This window comes from Protopterus annectens, chromosome 1.part0, assembly GCF_019279795.1.
Source record: "Protopterus annectens isolate FY-2018-M chromosome 1.part0, PAN1.0, whole genome shotgun sequence".
Taxonomy (NCBI): domain Eukaryota; kingdom Metazoa; phylum Chordata; order Ceratodontiformes; family Protopteridae; genus Protopterus; species Protopterus annectens.
The window spans coordinates 444,104,641-444,127,870 of NC_056725.1; positions in this window are offsets into that span (position 1 = coordinate 444,104,641).

The following is a 23,230-nucleotide window of genomic DNA, read 5'->3' on the forward strand; positions in this document are numbered from 1 at the left end:
GTCCTTAAGCTGTGAAAATGACTTTCACCCTGCCAAGTGGTGTGCAAATGCAGAAGGCAATATTTAGTAGAAGCGTCCAAACATCTTTTGGGGAAATCACAATCTGAAGATGTACAAAATGCAATGAGCACAACTATTAATGCAAAACAGTGATGCATTCAGCCATCTCACATCTCATTGCCACATCAGTATGATCATGTATGTCTCACAATATCAATACTTTAGGTAATGCCATATAAATAGTTACATAATTGAAAATGACTTATCTGTTTTTCACTTTTAGTCAATACTGACCCTACTTGAGTTTTACACATCAAAACATTCATACAACAAAATTAATATCAAGAATTATTACAAACTCCCTCAGTCAAATGATATGGGAACACATTTCAATCCATGCACTGCCTATATTGTTTCTTAATCTGAATACCCTTATATTTTTTGCCACAGAGATAGGAGTACAGCAACTTTAATTTATTCACCCAGTCCTGTTCAGATTGTCAAGTAAAGCAAACAATGCCAATCTTCATTGCGCTATTAATGGTAGTCCAAATAATATTTGTTAATTTTTACCTTGGGTAGTGAAATGCAGATCAGTGGTATTTGATGCTGCCAGTCAGTGGTGCACAATGCCAAATGGTGTGCAAATAATAGAAGAAAAAAATTGTAGATAAGACAATTTAAATATTTAACCAAATCTGATATATGGCAAGAAGGACCTGTATGGATTTGAATCCTCAAACAAAGGTATTAAAAACAACTATTTCATTGTATTTCCCAGAGTTGCTGCAGACAAAGACATATATTAGCAAGGTGAAAAACAGTTTAGATCTAGTGATAATGTGAACTTGTATCAAGTCACATTGAAAGTGCAACAGAAACAAGTTATGAAAGTTGTCCTTTCACATTTGATAGTGAATGTCTAGAAATTGAGATACTGCAGACAGTTACCAAAGTGCAGGTTTATCCCTTTCTTTCTGGCTGGTGCCTCATTTCATTATCTATGCTTTCATAATAGTAAGTTTAGTTCTGTTTTATTAGCATATGTTATTTTTAACAATGATTAAAGCACTCCCTATAATATGAACAACATTTCTTACTAAGGAGCAGCAACTGTGGTCATTAAAGCCAGCATTTGAATGTTAGGACTGTTGATCACCTAAATCACTCAATGTGCTTGCAGACTTTTTGGCAAATCTCTTCTCCCTAACACACCCTCAGTAGGTGTACATTAAAGAGGGGGGCTGTAAAAGCTGATTTTTCCTGCAGTCACAGTTATCATAGACACATGCAAGCCATTAACTGGGAACACTTCTCAGTGCTCTTTCTTGCATTACTAGGGCATGTGCATGTCATCATGTAGGTCCTTACACCATATTTAAATTCCTTACATTTAGTGCAGCTTTTGGAATTCAGGAATGCTAATGATTTCAAACCTCATTTGCAAACTCACAGTTTTCACAGGGTTAACTATAAACTATATAAATGTAATCATGTAGCTAATGCCCATGTATCACACTGAGGAGACTGTTTTGAAACACAAAGCTTAATACTGCTAGAAAAATAAGAATTTGAGAGATTTATCTATCATTTTCAGTACCATATTGTCAAGATATGTTGCTATTTCTTAAATAATGTTTTTAGTTTAACATTAAAAGGTGAATTGCAGTGACTGCTAAAAAGCAGTTTTATCTTACATTTCTTTTCGTTTATCCCCTTCTTTCATCATAGCCATGTCTGTATTTCTAACATTATGCTACTGAATGCTACATGACAATTTTTTGTAGTTAGTATGTAATGTTTGCAATTTTATTGCAGATGATTGTATCATAACTATTTAGGAAGGTCTGACATTTTTACCTGTGTTAGCAGAAAAAGAAACATGTTCTATCTGCAGATTTCTACGTGACCAAACACCAAAACAGTGAATGTGGCAGTTATAACAGTTTGGTGTTACTTTGCTATTGCTACATTTATAATTATTATTGCTAATGTGTGTGCCTTCTGTGGAAGGTTGGGTGCCGGGCTGGCAACTCGACACCGTAAAAAACTCCACTGCCAATCATGAGCGGACAGATGATCTGCTGTGGCGACCCCTAACCGGGAAAAGCCGAAAGAAGAAGATTGCTAATGCTGAAAATTATTACACAGTTAAAACAGTGTTGCCTCCATTGCAAAGTTGTTATAAGATAGTTGCTGAAATTTGAGTTTTAAATATACTTCTTTTTTTTTGGGGGGGGGTTGCATGGGACAAACTTGGGTGTAATCATAGTGAGCAATTAACACATTTTGTGTGCATGTTAGATGGATGCAGTTACACATAAATTAGCTTGCAGTCATCATGCTTGTGCATTATATATTTAATTTTTTGAGTCTGGTTTCTGTTGCATCTCATTCAAGAATATAGCATCCAAGAAGAAATCTGTACCATGTAAGCCACCATATAGTGATGCAGAAAATTAGGTCATTAATCTAGGCATTATATCACCATGGAGCTTTTCTGTTAGGTAGAGATTGAGGTGACCGATCTGCCACAGACAGGATATGGCAGAAGGTGGCTGATGATATTAATGCTACCGAAGGGCATGGGGAACGTACTGTCAGATATGACACCTGGCACATGACATGATAACATTTGCCTGCCATAGGGCCACTGCAATTACACAGAAACAGGTGACCACAGTGAGGGTGGTCCTACTACTGAACCATTACTAACTGAAACATAGGAGTTCCTGTCCACTGTCAGAGATCAAGATAACTTAGCAGAGTGTTCCATCAGAATCCTTGACATTAGTGCAGAAGCTTCCACTACATCCAGAGTGTGACAAGCAGAACATATAAGTAAGCAAAAACCAAGTGTCATTACTATGTCTATATATGTATTTATCAAAACTGATATATACATATATATATATATATATATATATATATATATATATATATATATATATATGGTCTACCTGATAACACTGACATGCCAAAACACCGACAACGAAATAACCGACATGACAAAACCGTAAGAAACCTAAAATTCAAAAACATGAAACTTCACATGCCCGACAAACCACAATCCCGACAATCAACAAAATAAATACCTTTCCCAAAAAACACACACACAACACAAGCATACCAAAAACCTTACAAACCTATACTAAACCTTACATACACAACTATCTATGCAATAACCTTAACCCAAACCCTAACCCTAAGGTCCGTCACTATCGCACACTTACCTTACCTGCACCCTAACACTAACTCACTTAAACTGCCCCTAAACCTAAAGTCCATTACTATCGCACACTTACCTGACCCGCACCCTACCCTAACGTCCATCACTATCACACACTTACCTTAACATGTCAGTGTTCACAGCATCGGGATTTTCAACTTCGATCATCTCTCTGGTCGATCTTCTGGTGTCGGTGTTCTCGTTGTCTGCGTTGTGGACTTTCAGCGTTTTCAGGTAGACCCATATATATATATATATATATATATATATATATATATATATATATATATGTGTGTGTGTGTGTGTGTGTGTGTGTGTGTGTGTGTGTGTGTGTGTGTGTGTGTGTGTGAAAAGAGAAAGAGAGAGATAACTGTGAGTCAGACTACAGTCATATAGAAATAGTGGAGTTTGCTTTGGGGTTGGGAGCAATCCAATTTTTCACTATGTTTTTTTCTTTATGAGCACTTCTGAAGAGAACTGTTCTCCTTGTCTTGTTATTTACATTGTAATACTTAGCAGACTGTTTTCCTTTCCATTCCTCATATACAGGTACTTCTGGATTGCAGGCTGTCAGCCCACCTGCATATTGTAAGCACACATTTAAGTATTGTTAATACAGTATATATGATAGACTCAGGTCTATATGACAGTAAAATTTATGTTGCTTTCACATCTAAGAAGTTTAAGGCACCTTTAGTATAAGGAAAATATTCTCCATTTTCCTGTTTCTTGTGTTTATTGCTTGTTATCATAGGTGATCCTGAGAGAGGGTCTACTACCTGATGTCTGGATATTGGTAGCCTCTGATGATGACAGTGGCGATGAAGACATACGTTTGGGGGTGCAGAGGATCAGTCTAACACTGAGGTTCTAGCTCTCACATCCATGGCCTAATGGTTAAGGTGTTTGCCTTACAAACACAAGATGCAGGGTTTGAATCTCACAAGGGATAATTGGCTAGGCTTAAAATGGCTCACAAGGACAGTTAGCTTAGTACTAATCTATGACTATGACACTGCCTATATTTTGAACACATTCAGTATGCCTTTACATACCCAGGACGAGACAGCTGATATAGGGCAGTCTGAGGATGATGCAGTTGATCAAGCTAATGAGGTTACTCTGGTTTCAGAGAATGCTGCCTCTCCCAGTAGCTATTTTGAGGGTGTGATGCCACACAGGAGGTTTGGTAGGGCTGCTTGGAGAAGTCCTGCTGTCCACTCTGCTGGTTGGTCATAAGGTGCCACCTGATGTATATCTAGGGTAGTAGTGGAGGCACAGGCACATTCCACCAGGGCCTTGCAAGAGACAGTAAGACTACAAAATATAATGCATTTTGACATGAGTGACTCACTGAATCATGTGGGCAACTCAGACAGGAGGAACTGGATTGAGCAGTTTCTATGATGGAATGTTGATTGGGGGAGGGTGAGCATCCACATATATAGAGAGCCACTACATATTTTGTTGTTAGCGGACTTGGCAATACAAGATCCTGCTCCCACAGTGACACTACATCCACTCATCCATCAGTGACTATGTTGTTCGCATCCATGGTAGGTAACATGGTCGTGGTTCTGGATGTAGTCATGATGAGAGCTTATCCAGCAGACATCGCTCACATTCAGGTAGTACCCTGACTTCTAGTCAGGGCCATGGAAGTAGCAGTGCAACTCATGGCAGAGGTGGTTCTCATGGTCAGGAGTGACAATGCTGAACTGAGTTGTCTACCATGCATGGCTCACATCTGTCCAAGATGCCATGATGTAGTGCTAGCACAGTGCTTGATTGTGTCCATACAGACAAACCCACACTGAAAAAAAAAAAAATCACTTGCCCATCCCACCTCACACACATGCAAACTATCTAAACAGTACTGCTGAGTGCTATACATCTGTTGTTACTCGCCCTAAACACTGTATACTCTGACAGATGCATGTGCTTCTTACTCACACACACTCACTTCATTGGTGTCAGCCTTGCCCTCCTACTCCGCCCCCACCCACCCTCTGCAAATGATGATGACTGTGCCCTGCCCTGTGCAATCTCTATTTGACTTAGGGTTGCATATATGTCTGATGAGATCTATATTAAAAGACCAAAAAATCAAAACCGCGAACACCTAAAGAGCAAAAGAAATGGAACCTCAAACTTGCTATTGTGGGGGGCTGTGCCCCCACACCCCCTGCTAAATATATATTTCAACTCCGAGATTGCACTACAGTGAGGGAAGGGCAAATATTCCAATCTGCACTGTACCGCGATCTGATAAACAGCCCTTTGAGGTTCCTTTTTTTCACTCTTTAGGTGTTCGCGGTTCTGCTCTTTCAGTCTTGTAATATAGACCCTGTCTGATGCACACAGTGGGTAGCTAATTCTTGCTTATTCACAAGATTGAATTTATCTATATGCATTGCAGAAGAAAAGTTGTTGAATTCTTGTCCCTACTCATTTGTGAATAATTGCTTCTTTAATTATAGAAGCTTATCGACATTCAGTTAGTATTGTATTTCAGCAGAGCTGACTGGGTCATATTACAGTGAACCTCATGATGTGTCTAGACAATGGAACCTTGATTTCAGTAATCCAAATGCACATTCTCTTATGTTCTTAGTCTGAGCATGGACCTCATTGTATCCTTGCTTAATAGGATTGCTTGGGTTTCTCATGGTTGTCATGAGCTGGGGCTGTAGTGCATAAACTGCACCCACCCGAGATGTCCTTGAGGAAAGTCACTCCTAACAAGGCTAAATATGGCTCACAAGTGTACCATATATGTAAGTTGTGGAAACTATCTGGGTTACCTGTACAAACATTGTAGATGATTCCTTGAGTCATACAGCCAACCTGACAGATTATAGAGTGGAAACCTCTTCTGTTGATGTACCTCCTTCCCTGTTGCCCAGGTGGTGCTTTTATTTCTATGTGTGTGCAATCTATGGACCTCAGCATTTCAGGGAAGCGTGCCAGTACATAAAAGTCCTGCATTGTTCTTGCTCTCTTTTGTGGGGCTTGTAAGAAACAAATATACTTCCTTGGATATAGTAGCATTGCTTTTAAAACAGATGTAATATTTTAGAGGCTGATGCCTCTGACACTCCTAATATATCTCTGTTGTGAGTATCTAGAAAATACCTGTAGCTAGTATATGTAATTCTAAAAATACCTTTGTTTCCTCTGGGATGGGTTCTTCACAATTTCACTGGAGCCTGAGATCGGAGCAGCAGAGGTTACATATTTCCTCCAGTGTTTCCCTGTACACCCTGTATCTCTTGCCTGTGTCATGCACTCCATGATAAGTCAAACAGGGTCTAAACACCCTTCTTCTTCTTCTACTGGATTTCGAGTTTAATATACAAGTTAAGGAAATCATATCATTTATGCCATGGGGACGTGTGGGATTGGTCCTTAATTACCATTGTAATTCTTTACTTTATAATTTCACCTTCCACCCCCCCACCCCATCTTGCTCAACCACCTCAAGTACACAGAAGTTGAATCTGTGTCTTATATGTGTTTGTCAGCTCTACATGTCATGTAGAGCTGCTTAATGAATACCAAATAGCACCCTAGCATGTTGGCAGTGTGCCACGCTGCCAACATGATCACTACACTCTGCGTAGCTGTTAATGAATCTGGCTCTTAATTACAAATTAAGTAAGAATTGCTGATTTGGGATATAGTTAGCATTGTCAAGAATGACAGCCATGAAGTCAGTCTTCATTTTTTGTAAACATTTGCATGTTAATGGTAATGTTCTCCTGCAAGTTGTGTATGTAATTGACTACAAATTTGTAAATTGTCCCAGTCCATATTTGAACATTATTAATGTAAGTCTGTTATCATGTCTTATCACATCTGAAGTGGATATATAAAAATGTAGATTTTGCTTTATCATTTCATTTTCTTGTATCAGTGGCAACTTGGCTAATATTACATTTTGGCAATATGTGACTGTCACACTACAGGATGTCAATGCATTCAAACATTTCTGTTTACAGTGTTTATCTTAATACGCTCTCTACCACTGCAGTACTTCAGATTTTTGCAACTTCTGTCTAGGTATATAACAAGCAACTATACTGGTAATTTGTAAATATGTATTGCTACCTACATGGTATATGTTCTCTCATGTAGCTTAATCCTTTTAAGCATATGTCATTATTTTAATTATTGGTGCTAAGAAATTATTCTAATACATGTTTGATGAATAGCACCCATTACATGATTATATCTGATGTTCAGTAGATTGTTTTTTCTTTAGATCATATTCAGCAATGTACAGCAAAGAAAACAACTGTGTTGTAACACTGTACTACACAGAGTGTGTGTATGAAATTTAATACTGTCTCCCTGGGTTCTTAACAAGTAAAGTGTTATGTACATAAATGTAACTGTGCCTGTAGTGCACTAACTTACTGGTAGGGCTTTGTGTATATTAATAGAAATCTTAGCCACCATGTGTCTCAGTTCTTAAATATAGGTTTATACCAGTAAAACAGCTTGTGTAATTTTTATGTACAAAACTGAATTATAGTTTATTACTGGCTACACAGAAACCCTCTTCTATGTAAATTGAAATTACTCCATTAATGATTATAAAACACTGTTATGATTAACCCATTTCAGAACATTTTTTAATATGCAACATGCTGAACAGTTATGTAAGTATCGTTGTTAAATATTGCTGCTTCAGTAGTATTCTGAATGGTTACTTATTCCCAAATATATTTCTAGTATTTATCTGTTATGAGATAACTTTTATTATATATAAATCACATCTTAATATGCAAAATCACAAAGTATGTAGTAATAATAAATTTCATATGCTGCATCATAATTATGGCAGAGAACTTGGTGGACAGCATTACTCTCAATGTACATTCACAAGCTATATTTAATGTCTAAGCTTGTCTTAGACATATTTTTTATCCAGTTGTTCTGCGGGATGCCCAATGCATACTTGTTTTATGACTGAAATACTGTCCATAGTTTTCACTATTTATAAGTCTAATATTATTTATTCTTTATCATCCATGTAAGTACATATGTTGCATTGTTTCTGCATTTATTGAACACAATTTTACAGTTGGTGTCTTTGGGGATTTGTTACCATAAAGTAACACTATAAATGTCACACTGAACTTTTCATTCATCACTGTGATTACATTTATATATCTCTGTCAGTATTATTATGTTCTGCGTACTTGCCATATATAAACAAGTTGTCTACAGCTGTTTAATGCTATGTTTCTGTTATCTTATGGTATGAAATTTAAATGGTAAAATTAAGGATGCACACAAATATTGCAATCCTTTCAATATATCTTGAACAATACTTTATTACATATATACATTTTTTAATGTGTGACAGAACTGACATTTAACTGATATATTTCATTTTATTCATAGATTGTAGGATGGGAGTTACTGAATAGGTATGTTTTATTATACCTTATATTATGTTTAGCATATTAAGTCATGTGCAGTTGAAGTAGGCATCACAAATATTATTTTGCAAATTGCTGGAATGAATTTTTAGCAAACGAAATAACACATCATATCAATGGGGACCAATGTTCCTGTTAAGGAGCCATGTGGTTTTGAAATGCTAATTGATTTATTTTTGGACTACTTTGACTCAACTTTTTCAGAAAAATATAGGCTGTGTTACCTTACATTATACATGAGTGTATACCAGTCATCTTTGGCTGTGTAAAAAATATTTTTCCTACAAAGCATTTCAGGACACAGTAAACACAACAGTTACTCCAAACATGCATTTCTGAATCAACATATTGTAGTAGACAGCCTAACATGGTAAATTCCCATGTTACAACGTTGTTATTCATCTCTCCATACCAGTGGTTTCTTAAGTCAGGGAGAGTGGTGCAATCACATACAGATTTAGGTACACACCTGCCAAAAACTATTTGCTATGCTGCAACTATCAGGCTGATGCTATTCCCTAATATAAATCCCATTATAATGTGCTGCAAATTCCAATATCAATGTAACTCTGACCTGAGTGATACTTTTTGATGCAGGGTATAGGTCCCACTGCAAAGGCATGTACTGTAGCTCCAGGACTGTTTTCCATAACACTGAGTGTAGTTCTTACCTGCCTAACCTGCTACCCCCCTTCTTGTGTCTTGTGCCCACCCAGCCTTTACTGATTAAATTGCAGGACCATATATCTTTGATGCTAGTTCCTCTCAAGATGTAGTTTGTGTTTCAGTATAGCATGCAAACCAAAGTTAAACATTTCTAAGTTAATATTAAACAGATGAGTACCACTCCATCTCTCCCAATCAACTCCTTAACTGTTATTTTTCATAGCTTTATTGTAGGCAATGGTCCCTATCTTACTGTCCTGACTGCTCTTCAATTACGTGCCTGCATTTCCTGATTCAGTGAATATTCATATCTAGCACTTATTAATACTCTGTTTATTGAAATCATTCAATATATCTCTCCAGTATCAGCTAAAACCTTAATAGGTAAATTCATCTAGTCATTTCCCCCACATAATTACCCCACAAATGGATAATTAACACATCAGGTCTGCCCTGTTGTAACAGAGTAGGAAGTGGCTTAGTAGTTGGGTCAGATAGTTATGGCTATGAGCTTTTAACAAACTGCTTTTTGTGGATCAAGGTTTCATTACATAAACCTTCATTTGCCTACAGTGCTGATGACTGCAGATCACTTAAATAGGCAGTGCTCTGGGAAAATGGGCTATGCTGTCAATATTTTCTCAGACTACATGGCTACCTGTGAACTTGAATTATATGTTCGTTGGTATATATTTGGTTAGTGATTCATCAGAATCTTCAGAAGCCCTGTCATGCATTCCCATTAAGTTTCCAGGACTACACTTTTATGTTTGATAAACTCAGAGTCCTTTGCATTAAAAGTTCAAATAACCTATGAGCAAGCTTACCTTTACATGTTACCCCTGTTCATAAGAGACAAAGGTGCCAATCCAGGGGTGAACTTGCAGTTTCCCATCAACTCTTCCGGATCACATTTGAATATAGTAAGAGATGTACTTTGCTTTACATGGAGAGGGATATGATTATAGAGAAGTGGTATTCTCTGCGAAATCTAAAAATCCCTCCAGCATGTTCTGTTTAAGTTGCAGGAGTGACTGAGATCTCTTTAGTGAGTGCCCCTTGTCTGTGCCATTTTCACTGTCCTAATTCAATCAGGAATTCCTGAGACAGTTCATCAGGGTGTTTATGAGTTCAGATCTTTACACCATTAACATACCGGATTGGAATACATACCGAATCGGTCGAGGCCCGGGTTAACAACGACCACCACCAGTACTGTTGGCCAACAGGGTGCTGGTGGAAATTGGGCTAATGTTGGCCGAAGGAGGCGAATAGGGGGAAGGCATGCCTGAAGGCAGGTAAAGGCTAGGACTGTGATAGTGAGTTCGGAACTTTGAATACTGACAGTATGACTTGTATAGGGAGAGAGCTAGCTGATATGATGAACAGAAGGAAGGTTGGTATATTGTGTGTGCAAGAGACCAGATGGAAGGGGAGCAAGGCTAGGTGCATTGGAGGCAGGTTCAAATTGTTTTATCATGGTGTGGATGGGAGGAGGAAATGTCGTAGGGGTTATCCTGAAAGAACAGTATGCTAAGAGTGCTTTGGAGGTGAAAAGAGTGTCTGATAGAGTGATGTTTATGAAGCTGGAAATTGATGGTGTAATGATGAATGCTGTTAGTGCATATGCTCCACAAGTTGGGTGTGCAATGGATGAGAAAGAAAAATTTTGGAGTGAGTTGGATGAAGTGGTGATGACTATACCCAGGGGTGAGAGAGTGGTGATTGAAGCAGATTTCAATGGGCATGTTTGTGAAGGGAACAGAGGAGATGAGGAAGTGATGGGTAGGTATGGTGTTAAGCAAAGGAATGCAGAAGGTCAGGTGGTAGTGGTTTTGCGAAATGGATGGACATGGCTGTGGTGAATACATATTTTAACAAGAGGGAGGAGGATAGGGTGACATACAAGAGTGGAGGGAGATGCACACAGGTGGATTATATCTTATGTAGAAGGGCTAGTCTAAAGGAGATTGGAGACTGTAAAGTGGTGGCAGGGGAAAGTGTAGTTAGACAGAATAGGATGGTGGATTGTAGGATGACATTGGTGATCAAGAAGAGGAGGAGGAGGAGTGTGAGGGCAGCACCAAGGATCAAATGGTGGAAATGGTAATTGTGAGGTGGAGTTTAAGGAAGAGTTAAGACAGGCACTGGGTGGCAGTGAAGAGTTACCAAATAGCTGGATAACTACAGCAGAGCTAGTAAGAGAGATGGCTAGAAAGGTGCTTGGTGTGACATCTGGAAAGAGGAAGGAGGACAAAGAGACCTGGTGGTGGAATGAGGAAGTACAGGAGAGTATACAGAGAAAGAGGATGGCGAAGAAGAAGTGGGACTGTCAAAGAGATGAAGAAAGTAGACAAGAGTATAAGGAGATGAGGTGCATGGCAAAGAGAGAGGTGGTGAATGCTAAGGATAAGGCTTATGAAGAGTTGTATGAAAGGTTGGACACTAAGGATGGAGAAAAGGATCTGTTCTGATTGGCTATACAGAGGGACCAAGCTAGTAAAGATGTGCAGCTGGTAAGGGGGATGAAGGATAATGAGGGAAATGTACTCACAAGCGAGGAGAGTGTGTTGAGCAGATGGAAAGAGTACTTTGATGGGCTGATGAATAAAGAGAATGAGAGGGAGAGAAGGTTGGATGATGTGCAGATAGTGAATCATAAAGTGCAGTGGATTAGCAAGGAGGAAGTAAGGATAGCTATGAAGAGGATGAAGAATGGAAAGGCTGTTGGTCCAAATGACATACCTGTGGAAGCATGGAGGTGTTTAGGTGAAATGGCAGTGGAGTTTTTAAATAGATTGCTTAATGAACTCTTGGAAAGTAAGAGGATGCCTGAAAAATGGAGAAAAAGTGTTTTGGTACCAATTTTTAAGAATAAGAGTGATGTGCAGAGCTGTAGTAACTACAGAGAGATTAAATTGATCAGTCACAACATGAAGTTATGGGAAAGAGTAGTGGAAGCTAGGTTAAGAAGGGAGGTGATGATTAGTGATCTCCAGTATGGTTTCATGCCAGGAAAGAGCACTACAGATGCAATGTTTGCTCTGAGACTGTTGATGGAGAAGTACAGAGAAGATCAGAAGGAGCTGCATTGTGTCTTTGTGGACTTAGAGAAAGCATATGACAGGGTGCCTAGAGAGGAGTTGTGGTATTGTATGAGGAAGTCGGGATTGTCAAAGAAGTATGTAAGAGTGGTACAGGATATGTACGAGGGTAGTGTAACAGCGGTGAGGTCTGCGGTGGGAGTAATGGATGCATTTAAGGTGGAGGTGGGATTATATCAAGGATCAGCTCTGAGCCCTTTCTTATTTGCAATGGTGATGGACAGATTGACAGACGAGATCAGACAGGAGTCCCCGTGGACTATGATGTTTGCAGATGACATTGTGATCTGTAGTGAGAGTAGGGAACAGGTGAAGCAGATCCTGGAGAAGTGGAGATATGCTCTAGAGAGAAGAGGATTGAAGGTCAGCAGGACTAAGACAGAATATATGATGTGTGTAAATGAGAGGGAGGATAGAGGAATGGTGAGGATGCAGGGAGTAGAGGTGGTGAAGGTGGATGAGTTTAAGTACTTGGGATCAACAGTTCAGAGTAATGATGAGTGTTGAAGAGAGGTGAAGATGAGAGTATAGGCAGGATGGAGTGGGTAGAGAAGAGTGTCAGGAGTGATTTTTGACAGATGAGTACCAGTAAGAGTGAAAGGGAAGGTCTACAAGAGGGTAGTGAGACCAGCTATGTTATATGGGTTGGAGAAAGTGGCAATGACAAAAAGGCAGGAGTCAGAGCTGGACGTGGTAGAGTTAAATATGCTAAGATTTGTACTGGGTGTGACGAGGGTGGACAGGATTAGGAACAAGTATATTAGAGGGTCAGCCCAGGTTGGAAGGTTTGGAGACAAAGCCAGAGAGGCTAGATTACATTGGTTTGGACATGTGCTGAGGAGGGATGCAGAGTATATTGGTAAAAAGATGCTAAGGATGAAGCTGCCAGATAACAGAAAAAGAGGCAGGCCTAAGATAAAATTTATGGATGTGGTGAGAGAGGACATGCAGGTGATTGGTGTGACAGAGCAAGATGCAGAGGAAAGGAAGAAATGGAAACAGATGATCCACTGTGGCGACCCCTAACGGGATCAGCCGAAAGAAGAATGTTTATACAGTTAACAATCAAGTGTTCAGACCATTACAGCATATTGTTGTTTAACTAATTAATAAATAAAAAGATTTATAACTAGACAACACTATAACAATTTTATTTACTTCATATTCTAATCTGATATATTGTTGAAAACCTACAGTTTTCTTCTTCTGTGTACCTGCAGTTCCTAAAAGGGCAAGGCTCATGTCAAGCAATATTTGACTGACTGTCTCATAACTGTGAATAGAAAGATCCCTGTATACATGGATCTACAAAGACATTTGTTAACTAGCAGTCATTTTTTGATAAATAATAGCCTCTTAAGTAGCATTGTAACATCGTGGAAGACCTTGCTCTCTTTCAGATGCTTATATCCTGGACTGGAAAAAAGACTGCATCCTTGTGTTTGTGTGAAAAAAAAATAACACAAACATGTTCAGGTAACTGATTCTGATATCTGCTGCTTGCCTATTTAGCAGAATATAAGATTGAACTTCTCTATTGGGAGGCACACAGGTAAGATAGACTGGTGGATAAAATATATAAAAATGAATTAAAGACTTTAACAAATTTCAAAATATTCTTCCATACCATCAGTAATTGTTGCATTTGCCATGATTTAACCTCTTGATTTTCTATATCTCTTGATCCCTACAAGTAATAGCTACATCTACTTTGTTCTTAGTTATGATGATCATGGTGTCTATGTTGCACATTTTAGACTTTCTTTTACTGGCCTCTGACTTCATTAGTTGGGCATTTTATCTCAGTAGAACTACTTAAATTGCTGCATTTCCTAGCTTTCATGGTTTCCATAAAAGCTCTACACATGAATGCTTGGATCAGCTTTACTGATTTAAACAAACCTCCAAAATGTAAGCAGTTAACATTTCACTAGACCATGCTTTAGCTAGGTATTTATGACTGGCCCTTCCTGATTGCCACCTTTTTTATACTTAGTACTTTGCAATTTTGGAATATTAGATTTGGAACTTTGGAATAAAGTACATAGAATTCTGGATCTCAAAATGTGGTACTTTAGAACTTAATTTGGTATATAGAATTTGAAACTTAGAATCTGCAACATCATAACTTAGAACTTAGAACTTTGGAGTTTAGAATTTTGAATATTGCAATTCAGAATTTAGAACTCTGAAATGAAGGATTTGAAGCTATGGACTTCTACTTTCTAACCAAGAATCTGGGACATAGGAACTTAGAAACTGTGACTGTAAAATTAAGAATTAATATTTAAAAAAAACTAGAATTTGGAAGTTAGAAATAACTTTGGAACTTATAATTTGGAGTGTATGAACTCAGAATCTAGAATATTTGAAATTAGAACTTTTGTACTTCTTAAGTTACAGTGTTCTAAATTATATATTCCACAGGAGCATGGAATCTGGAAAGATATAGCATTAATCATAAATTTGGAACTTAGAATTTGGGACATTACAACTTAGAATATTGAACTTTGGAACCTAGAATCTGGACATTAGAATGTGGAACCTAGAATTTATAATGCAGAATTTGAAACTGGGATGAATTTGGAACTCAGACTCTGAGATTCCAATTTGTCAGATTCATAAAGAATGTACACTATTGTGCAGGGATCTCTATGCCACTGAAGCCAACAGAAGCCCTGTCTATATTACAAACAACACTAATGCCATAGATAAGGATTGCCCAACATCGCTTGCATAATCATTCTCTAATAAACCCACTGTCCAATCATGCACCAGTGTCAAACCTGACAATAGTTGTGTAAATGCTGAGTCCCACAACTCCATCAACATACAGTCAACTGGTGTAACAGCCATGACCACAGCAATCCTCCTCTGTGTCTAGTATGTTGCTCAGCAGACAGCCCTGAGCAGCATACTAATGTTGATTCCATGTAGACTCCCCTACATCTTTGCTGAATGTCAGGAAAATCCCTCAGTGGAGTCATGCACAGTCCAGGCAAACCTGCTAAAACATGTGCACACACACACACACACACACACACACACACACACACACACACACACACACACACACACACACACACACACACACACACACAAACACATGCATGTGCATGCACTGCCTTGTCTTACCTTCTGTGATTCATGCTCCCACAGCACATGATATCCTCATTACCATAATAATGAAGATATCATGAGTCAAAATCACTCTTGTTGACAGTGTACATAATTATGTAATAGTGTTGTTTATTACTGTACATCATGCCTTAACAAGTAGCTACAATCCCTTATTCCACAGCACAGTTGGGACACACAGAGTTATTTACCAGTCCTGACCACAGAAGCTGACGCATACCATTCAAGAAATTAGGACAGTGAGTGTACACCATCAGGGAGTAACACAACTTTGCTCTTTTGATTTGAGGTAATCACTGTGGCATACAAAGAATTCACAAATACTTCTGCAAAAAAAATATTTCTGAATACCATAACCTAAACTTAGAATTTAGAAATATGGATTTGTAATTTGAAACTTAGAATTTAGCATACAGAATTTTATGTTCTGAACTTTTGAACTTAGAAATTGGGCCTTACAATTTAAAAAAAATGGTAGTTAGAATTTAAACTAGGGAACTTAGAATTTGGAAAACTGCTGTTATGAAAATTAAATTTTAGAAAATAGAAACTCGAACTTTAATATATAAAATCTGATTCTAACACATAAATGTTAAACATGGAATTCACATTGGTAACCCAAAATTTGGAACTGTGCAAATTATAGTTTGGAACTTTGGAAATTAAAATTTAGAAATATGAAAATAAACACTTGGAAGTTTTGAATGCAAACCCTTGCACATAAAATTTGGAACTTTAGAATTTGCAAATTTGAAACATAGAGTTTAGAATCTTTATGGATTAGAATCTGGGATAAAAATTTTAAACTATGGGATTTAGAATGTGGAACTTTGGCTTTTACAATTTACATTTAGAAATTATAGCACCAGAAGATCAAATATGGAATTTAAAAAGTTAGACTTTGAAACCTTAACATTTAGAAACTGAAACATTTGTATGTGCCTGCTATCATCCCTTCTTTTTGTTTTGTTGTTGTTATGACACTGGTTCACCTCTCACCCATCAAAAGGAGTATCCCCTTTGACATGTCTCACCTGTTTCACCCAGGTTCTCCTAGAGCGATCTACCCTTAGAAATACTTTCTCTTTACATCTCCCCTTTCAGGCAGCCTTCTCTGTTTCTCCATTTTGTCTTGATTTCAGCAGCCTCAGTATTCTGAACATAATTATTATGTTTAGTTAATGGACATCTATCATCTTGCTTAATGTAGTTTGTTTCTATCTGAGTGCTGCACACTGTTAAATTCCTGCACCAAATATAAGCAATTCCCTTCTTGTCTCTCATTTGTTGATGTTAACAATGTCAATATTTAGCAGTTTTGCTCAATTTCTGATACATATAACTGGAATCTCAAATTTCAGAATGTCGAGGAGAGAAAAACAACAGTTTAAAACAATGAAATTTCAAAACTACAACAATCAGAACACTGAAAAGTCAAAACATTGAATACTTTATATTAAAGGTAGAACCCTATACCTTTCCAAAACCTTACATAATTAAAACAAATATCTACACTCCAAACCCATGTAAAAACACTAGCAAACATCTGTAACAATACAGAACTACTACAACCTTATCCTTTTACCAAACACACTTTAACTTTTTGGCATTCTTTTTGCAAACCACTATGAGGGGGGCTCCACTGCCCACACCCCCATAAATTAAATATACCAACTCCGAGATCTCACTACCTTACAAAAAGGACAACCTACCAAACAAAAAACATAATTTTACCTTCTAACCATAGACATTTCCACACCACCTCTACCATGTTTTTCTTTTCACGTAACAATGCGCAGCTCCTTAAAGACATATTAACCTTTTACATTGTTCCACTGCTTACGCCACTACTATTCAGGAAACTAATGTCCAATAATATGAACTTTCAGGATTATGACCTTTCAGTCTTCTCATCTCAAAATTCTGAAATTTGAGATTCCGGTTATTCAATATATGAAAGTAGATCCATATATATATCTATATATCTATATCTATATCAATATATATATATATATATATATATATATATATATATATATATATATATATATATATATAAATATATATGGATCTAAAAACTGTAGAAACGTTCAAATAGTACAAAAACACACAAAAGCCAGGCAAAATCTGTTTAGACTCCAAAGAAAAAATTCCAACTCCACTCCAAATAAGATTTAAGCGCTTTCATTCACTTTTATTAACGTGAACTTCCTCAGAAACATCTTTTGATGTAAAACAGTTGTATAAATACTATTTCCACAGGAAATGATGTCAGTAAATTACAAAATTAATTCACAATTAATTCTTCAAATGATAAATTACTTCATTACTGCACTATTAATAAATGTTGAATCTTATCCATACTGTTAGACAGTTTTATATTGTAGTTTTTAAGGAAAACTATACATAGTTAGTGTTGATTTCTTATCTAATTTAATCAAATTTCTTATATTATGTGTTAGTTTATTACTCATGTTCTTTTATGATCTTCAAATGTCCCACTATTTATATAGTAGAAAACACTTTAGATTTATCATTTCATTTAGCCCTGGTGTTTGGTCGGCCCCAAATACTAACTGCCACAGGGATTCCCTACATTCTAAATGGTTGTTCAAATCTCCTGAAAACAGTTCTTTTCTTATTCTATCTAAAATAAAAAATTCAAATTTCTTGAAATCTTTGCACATAACTGCATGTCTAGCAAGTGCATTGTTCTTGTCTTTCTTTTTGATTGCTAAAACATGTACACTCTCCTTTTAAATACTCTTTTTGTTTTCCCTATGTAATAATTTTTACATGATACACAGGTTGCCAGATACACTACTAATTCACTATTACAGTTGTAGTATTCATTCGCCCAAAAGGTGTAATTCAGATGTTCAACTGTTACAAATGAAGTGTTACTCATGTATCTACATTGTTTACAATTTGTACAACTGTATGTTCCTTTCTTGTTTGTACAACCCCTTTCTAGATTCCTATGTTCATTTTTACTTATTTCTACCATTTGTTTTAGATTTGTTATCTTTTTGTATGTGAATCTAGGTTTGTTACCTATAACTGAAACTAAATCCCTATTTCCTATAATAACTTTCCAATTGTTTTCTATAATTGACTTGATGTTCCACATTTCGTTAACTATAGGCAATGGGAAAGCTATTGCAAATTCTTCCACTTGTTTTTCTATAGTGTTAGCATTCTTACAAACCACTGGTGCTCCTACTAGTATTTCCTCTGCGTAAAGAATAGGTTTTGCTACTCCTTTTCTCAATGGGTATAGCTTCTTTTTCTATTCTTTCCAAAAACTTTTTGTCATAACCTCTTCTCAAAAAAAGGTTTTTCAACAAATCCAATTCTTTTAGATAGGTGTCCTCGTCAGATGTTAGTCTACTGAGTCTAATCATCTGTCCTTTGATTACTCCTTTTTTCATGTGTACTGGATGCAGGCTGTCTTTATGTAAATAGCTATTGGCAAAATAAGGTTTTCTAAAAATTTTGCTACTAAAGCTGTTGTCTTCACTATTTATCCAGATCGTCAAGTCTAAGAAGTTTATACTTTTACCAAACTCACCTGTTGTAAATGACAAAAAATTGGTTGTCTTGTTTAGGTCCTTTACCATTTCCAAAAACTCATGTTTATCTCCTTTCCAAAAACTCATGTTTATCTCCTTTCCAAAGAAATATTAAATCATCTATGTATCTACGATACAGGGAAACTTGGAAAGTTATTATAGGAAATAGGGATTTAGTTTCAGTTATAGGTAACAAACCTAGATTCACATACAAAAAGACAACAAATCTAAAACAAATGGTAGAAATAAGTAAAAATGAACATAGGAATCTAGAAAGGGGTTGTACAAACAAGAAAGGAACATACAGTTGTACAAATTGTAAACAATGTAGATACATGAGTAACACTTCATTTGTAACAGTTGAACATCTGAATTACACCTTAATGAATACTACAACTGTAACAGTGAATTAGTAGTGTATCTGGCAACCTGTGTATCATGTAAAAATTATTACATAGGAAAACAAAAGAGTATTTAAAGGAGAGTGTACATGTTTTAGCAATCAAAAGAAAGACAAGAACAATGCACTTGCTAGACATGCAGTTATGTGTAAAGATTTCAAGAAATTTGAATTCTTTATTTTAGACAGAATAAGAAAAGAACTGTTTTCAGGAGATTTGAACAACCATTTAGAATGCAAACACCAGGGCTAAATGAAATGATAAATCTAAAGTGTTTTCTACTATATAAATAGTGGGACATTTGAAGATCATAAAAGAACATGAGTAATAAACTAACACATAATATAAGAAATTTGATTAAATTAGATAAGAAATCAACACTAACTATGTATAGTTTTCCTTAAAAACTACAATATAAAACTGTCTAACAGTATGGATAAGATTCAACATTTATTAATAGTGCAGTAATGAAGTAATTTATCATTTGAAGAATTAATTGTGAATTAATTTTGTAATTTACTGACATCATTTCCTGTGGAAATAGTATTTATACAACTGTTTTACATCAAAAGATGTTTCTGAGGAAGTTCACGTTAATAAAAGTGAATGAAATCTTATTTGGAGTGGAGTTGGAATTTTTTCTTTGGAGTCTAAACAGATTTTGCCTGGCTTTTGTGTGTTTTTTGTACTATTTGAACGTTTCTACAGTTTTTAAAAGTTTGCATCCAGTCTTGATCTGCATGGCGACTGAAGATTACATTTCAGACACTCTTCTCAATTTGTCTACGCATTCAGTACCGGATTTGACACCGGAATATGGTAATACAGATTCCGACCCTATAGAAGTTCAAAAATTAATTACAGAGACTGTAACAAAGGTCGTTAAAGAATTAATACAAAAACGGACATTGTTCAACAGTAAAGAAAGCGAAAGGGTCCCTTTAAATTGGAGACCGGAGGTAGCACCACGCGATGGGACTGACGTCAAAGCGTGTGAAGCAAGTCAGAACCGTAATGGTGGACAGAATGAAGAACGGTTACCTTCCGAGGGTAACATTTGGACATATCTGAACAAAGACACTGGAAATCCCTTCGCGGACATCGGAGTAGGGTTAACAACAGAAACTGTAAGTTTTATCAATGATGACACAACTGTTTGTAAGAAAGGCATATACGAACTAGAAAAATATATTTTTAAACATGTGACATTAACTTTAGAGGTACAATATTTAAATGAGTGTGTCAACAGAAAGATTGTACCTAGGGGCTTGAGAACAGCTAAGTTCCCTAACTGTGTGTCACCTGGAGACAAAGACTTGATAAACCTGTATAATGAGACTGGTGTTAAAATGATGAAATTGCTAATAGAACATTACAACAAAGAGCTATTAGTTTTAAACGAAAAAATAAAGAATCTTGATGAGCGTCTACACAAATACACTAGTTTTGCAACGTTTTCAGAACTGTATAAAGCGATAGAAACAAAAGCTGAAAGGCAAAAGGGCAATGTTATTGCTAGAAAGCAATCTAAATTGAGAAGAGACATTAACTCATATAAGAACAACGAAGCTTATTTAACACAGACGGATTTTATGACAGTAAATAATACTATAGAAGGAAATACCTCTAAAAAAGGCACAGAGAAAGTTGCTGGGATAGCACCAGAAAGAAATCCAAGAGCGGAGTCGACAGAGTTATTTAATATAGAAAACAACACACATGAAGAGTTTCCAAGTTTGTCTATCAACAATGAAGGAGTACACACTAGGAATAATGAAGATATGAGTTATGCTGATAAAGTAATGACCCTTTCAGAGAACACTACCCCTTTTCAGAAAGTCCAGGAACAGAACAAAAGGACTATGAGATGGCAGAACACAACCCAATTTCGGGGGAGGGGGAGGGGCAGAGGAAAGAACAAGAAGAGATGGTGAAGATTTCTGAAGTTAACTGTGACTTGTATGATGTAGTAATAACAAATCTATCAGATTTACACATTAGTCCAGCAATAGAAAGTGTTCTGAAGAAAGGATTTAATTTTATTCCCACGAATAATATGAAATTAGGCAAATTATTAATAGACTTTAGGCTTTTTTTAAGAAAGCTAAATTTAAAATACATTATGGAAGATCTGGGCTTAACAAGGCAGCAAAACAAAATCACTATAAGTAATCCAAGTATTTACAATCCTCCTCTTACAAACAGTTTACAGGTATTCCAAAAAATATGTGAACAAGATTTTAGGAAAATCAGTAACTTGTATGATGTTAACAATTTAACAGATGAAGAAAGAACAGCCTTAGATAGTTTGGTGAAAAATAATGACATCAGAATAATGAAGGCAGATAAAGGAGGAAAAATAGTGATAATGAATGACAGTGAATACAAGATTTGTATAGAAAATTTACTGCAGGATAAAAGAACATACAGAAAGGTGAATTATGAGTTTGTGACGAAGAAATTCAAAGACTTAGACACTATTTTGTTTGATATGTTTTGTCAAGGAGAATTTAGTGGACTAGATTATGAATTTTTACACAAAGAACATCCCAAACTTGGAGTATTTTTTGGTATTCCAAAAATTCAAACGAATCAGGTCAGGCCACCATTTAGACCAATAATTTCAGCCAAGCAATCTAAAACAGAAAATATTTCGGCTTGGTTGGACAACATACTAAATCCCATAGTTCAGAGGTCTGAATTTTTCATCAAAGACTCCTGGAATTTATTAGAAACATTAAGGGACATCAAAATAGAAGATGAGCACCTAAATTTTGTTAGTTTGGATGTCAAAAATCTATACACAAGTATAGATCAAGAAAAGGGCATAGAATTCATGAGAGAATACTTGAGTACACACACAGAATTCTCAGGGACCAAGGTTAATTCACTTTGCACTTTAATGGAACTAGTTTTAGAGAATAATTTTTTTAAATTTGATAACAACATTTATAAACAAGAGTGCGGAGTAGCCATGGGTTCCAGAGTAGCCCCGTCCTTTGCCAACATTGTTATGGCAAGCTGGGAGACTAGATTTTTAAAAACACATACTCAATTTAAGAAAGTTTCCCTGTATCGTAGATACATAGATGATTTAATATTTCTTTGGAAAGGAGATAAACATGAGTTTTTGGAAATGGTAAAGGACCTAAACAAGACAACCAATTTTTTGTCATTTACAACAGGTGAGTTTGGTAAAAGTATAAACTTCTTAGACTTGACGATCTGGATAAATAGTGAAGACAACAGCTTTAGTAGCAAAATTTTTAGAAAACCTTATTTTGCCAATAGCTATTTACATAAAGACAGCCTGCATCCAGTACACATGAAAAAAGGAGTAATCAAAGGACAGATGATTAGACTCAGTAGACTAACATCTGACGAGGACACCTATCTAAAAGAATTGGATTTGTTGAAAAACCTTTTTTTGAGAAGAGGTTATGACAAAAAGTTTTTGGAAAGAATAGAAAAAGAAGCTATACCGCTGAGAAAAGGAGTAGCAAAACCTATTCTTTACGCAGAGGAAATACTAGTAGGAGCACCAGTGGTTTGTAAGAATGCTAACACTATAGAAAAACAAGTGGAAGAATTTGCAATAGCTTTCCCATTGCCTATAGTTAATGAAATGTGGAACATCAAGTCAATTATAGAAAACAATTGGAAAGTTATT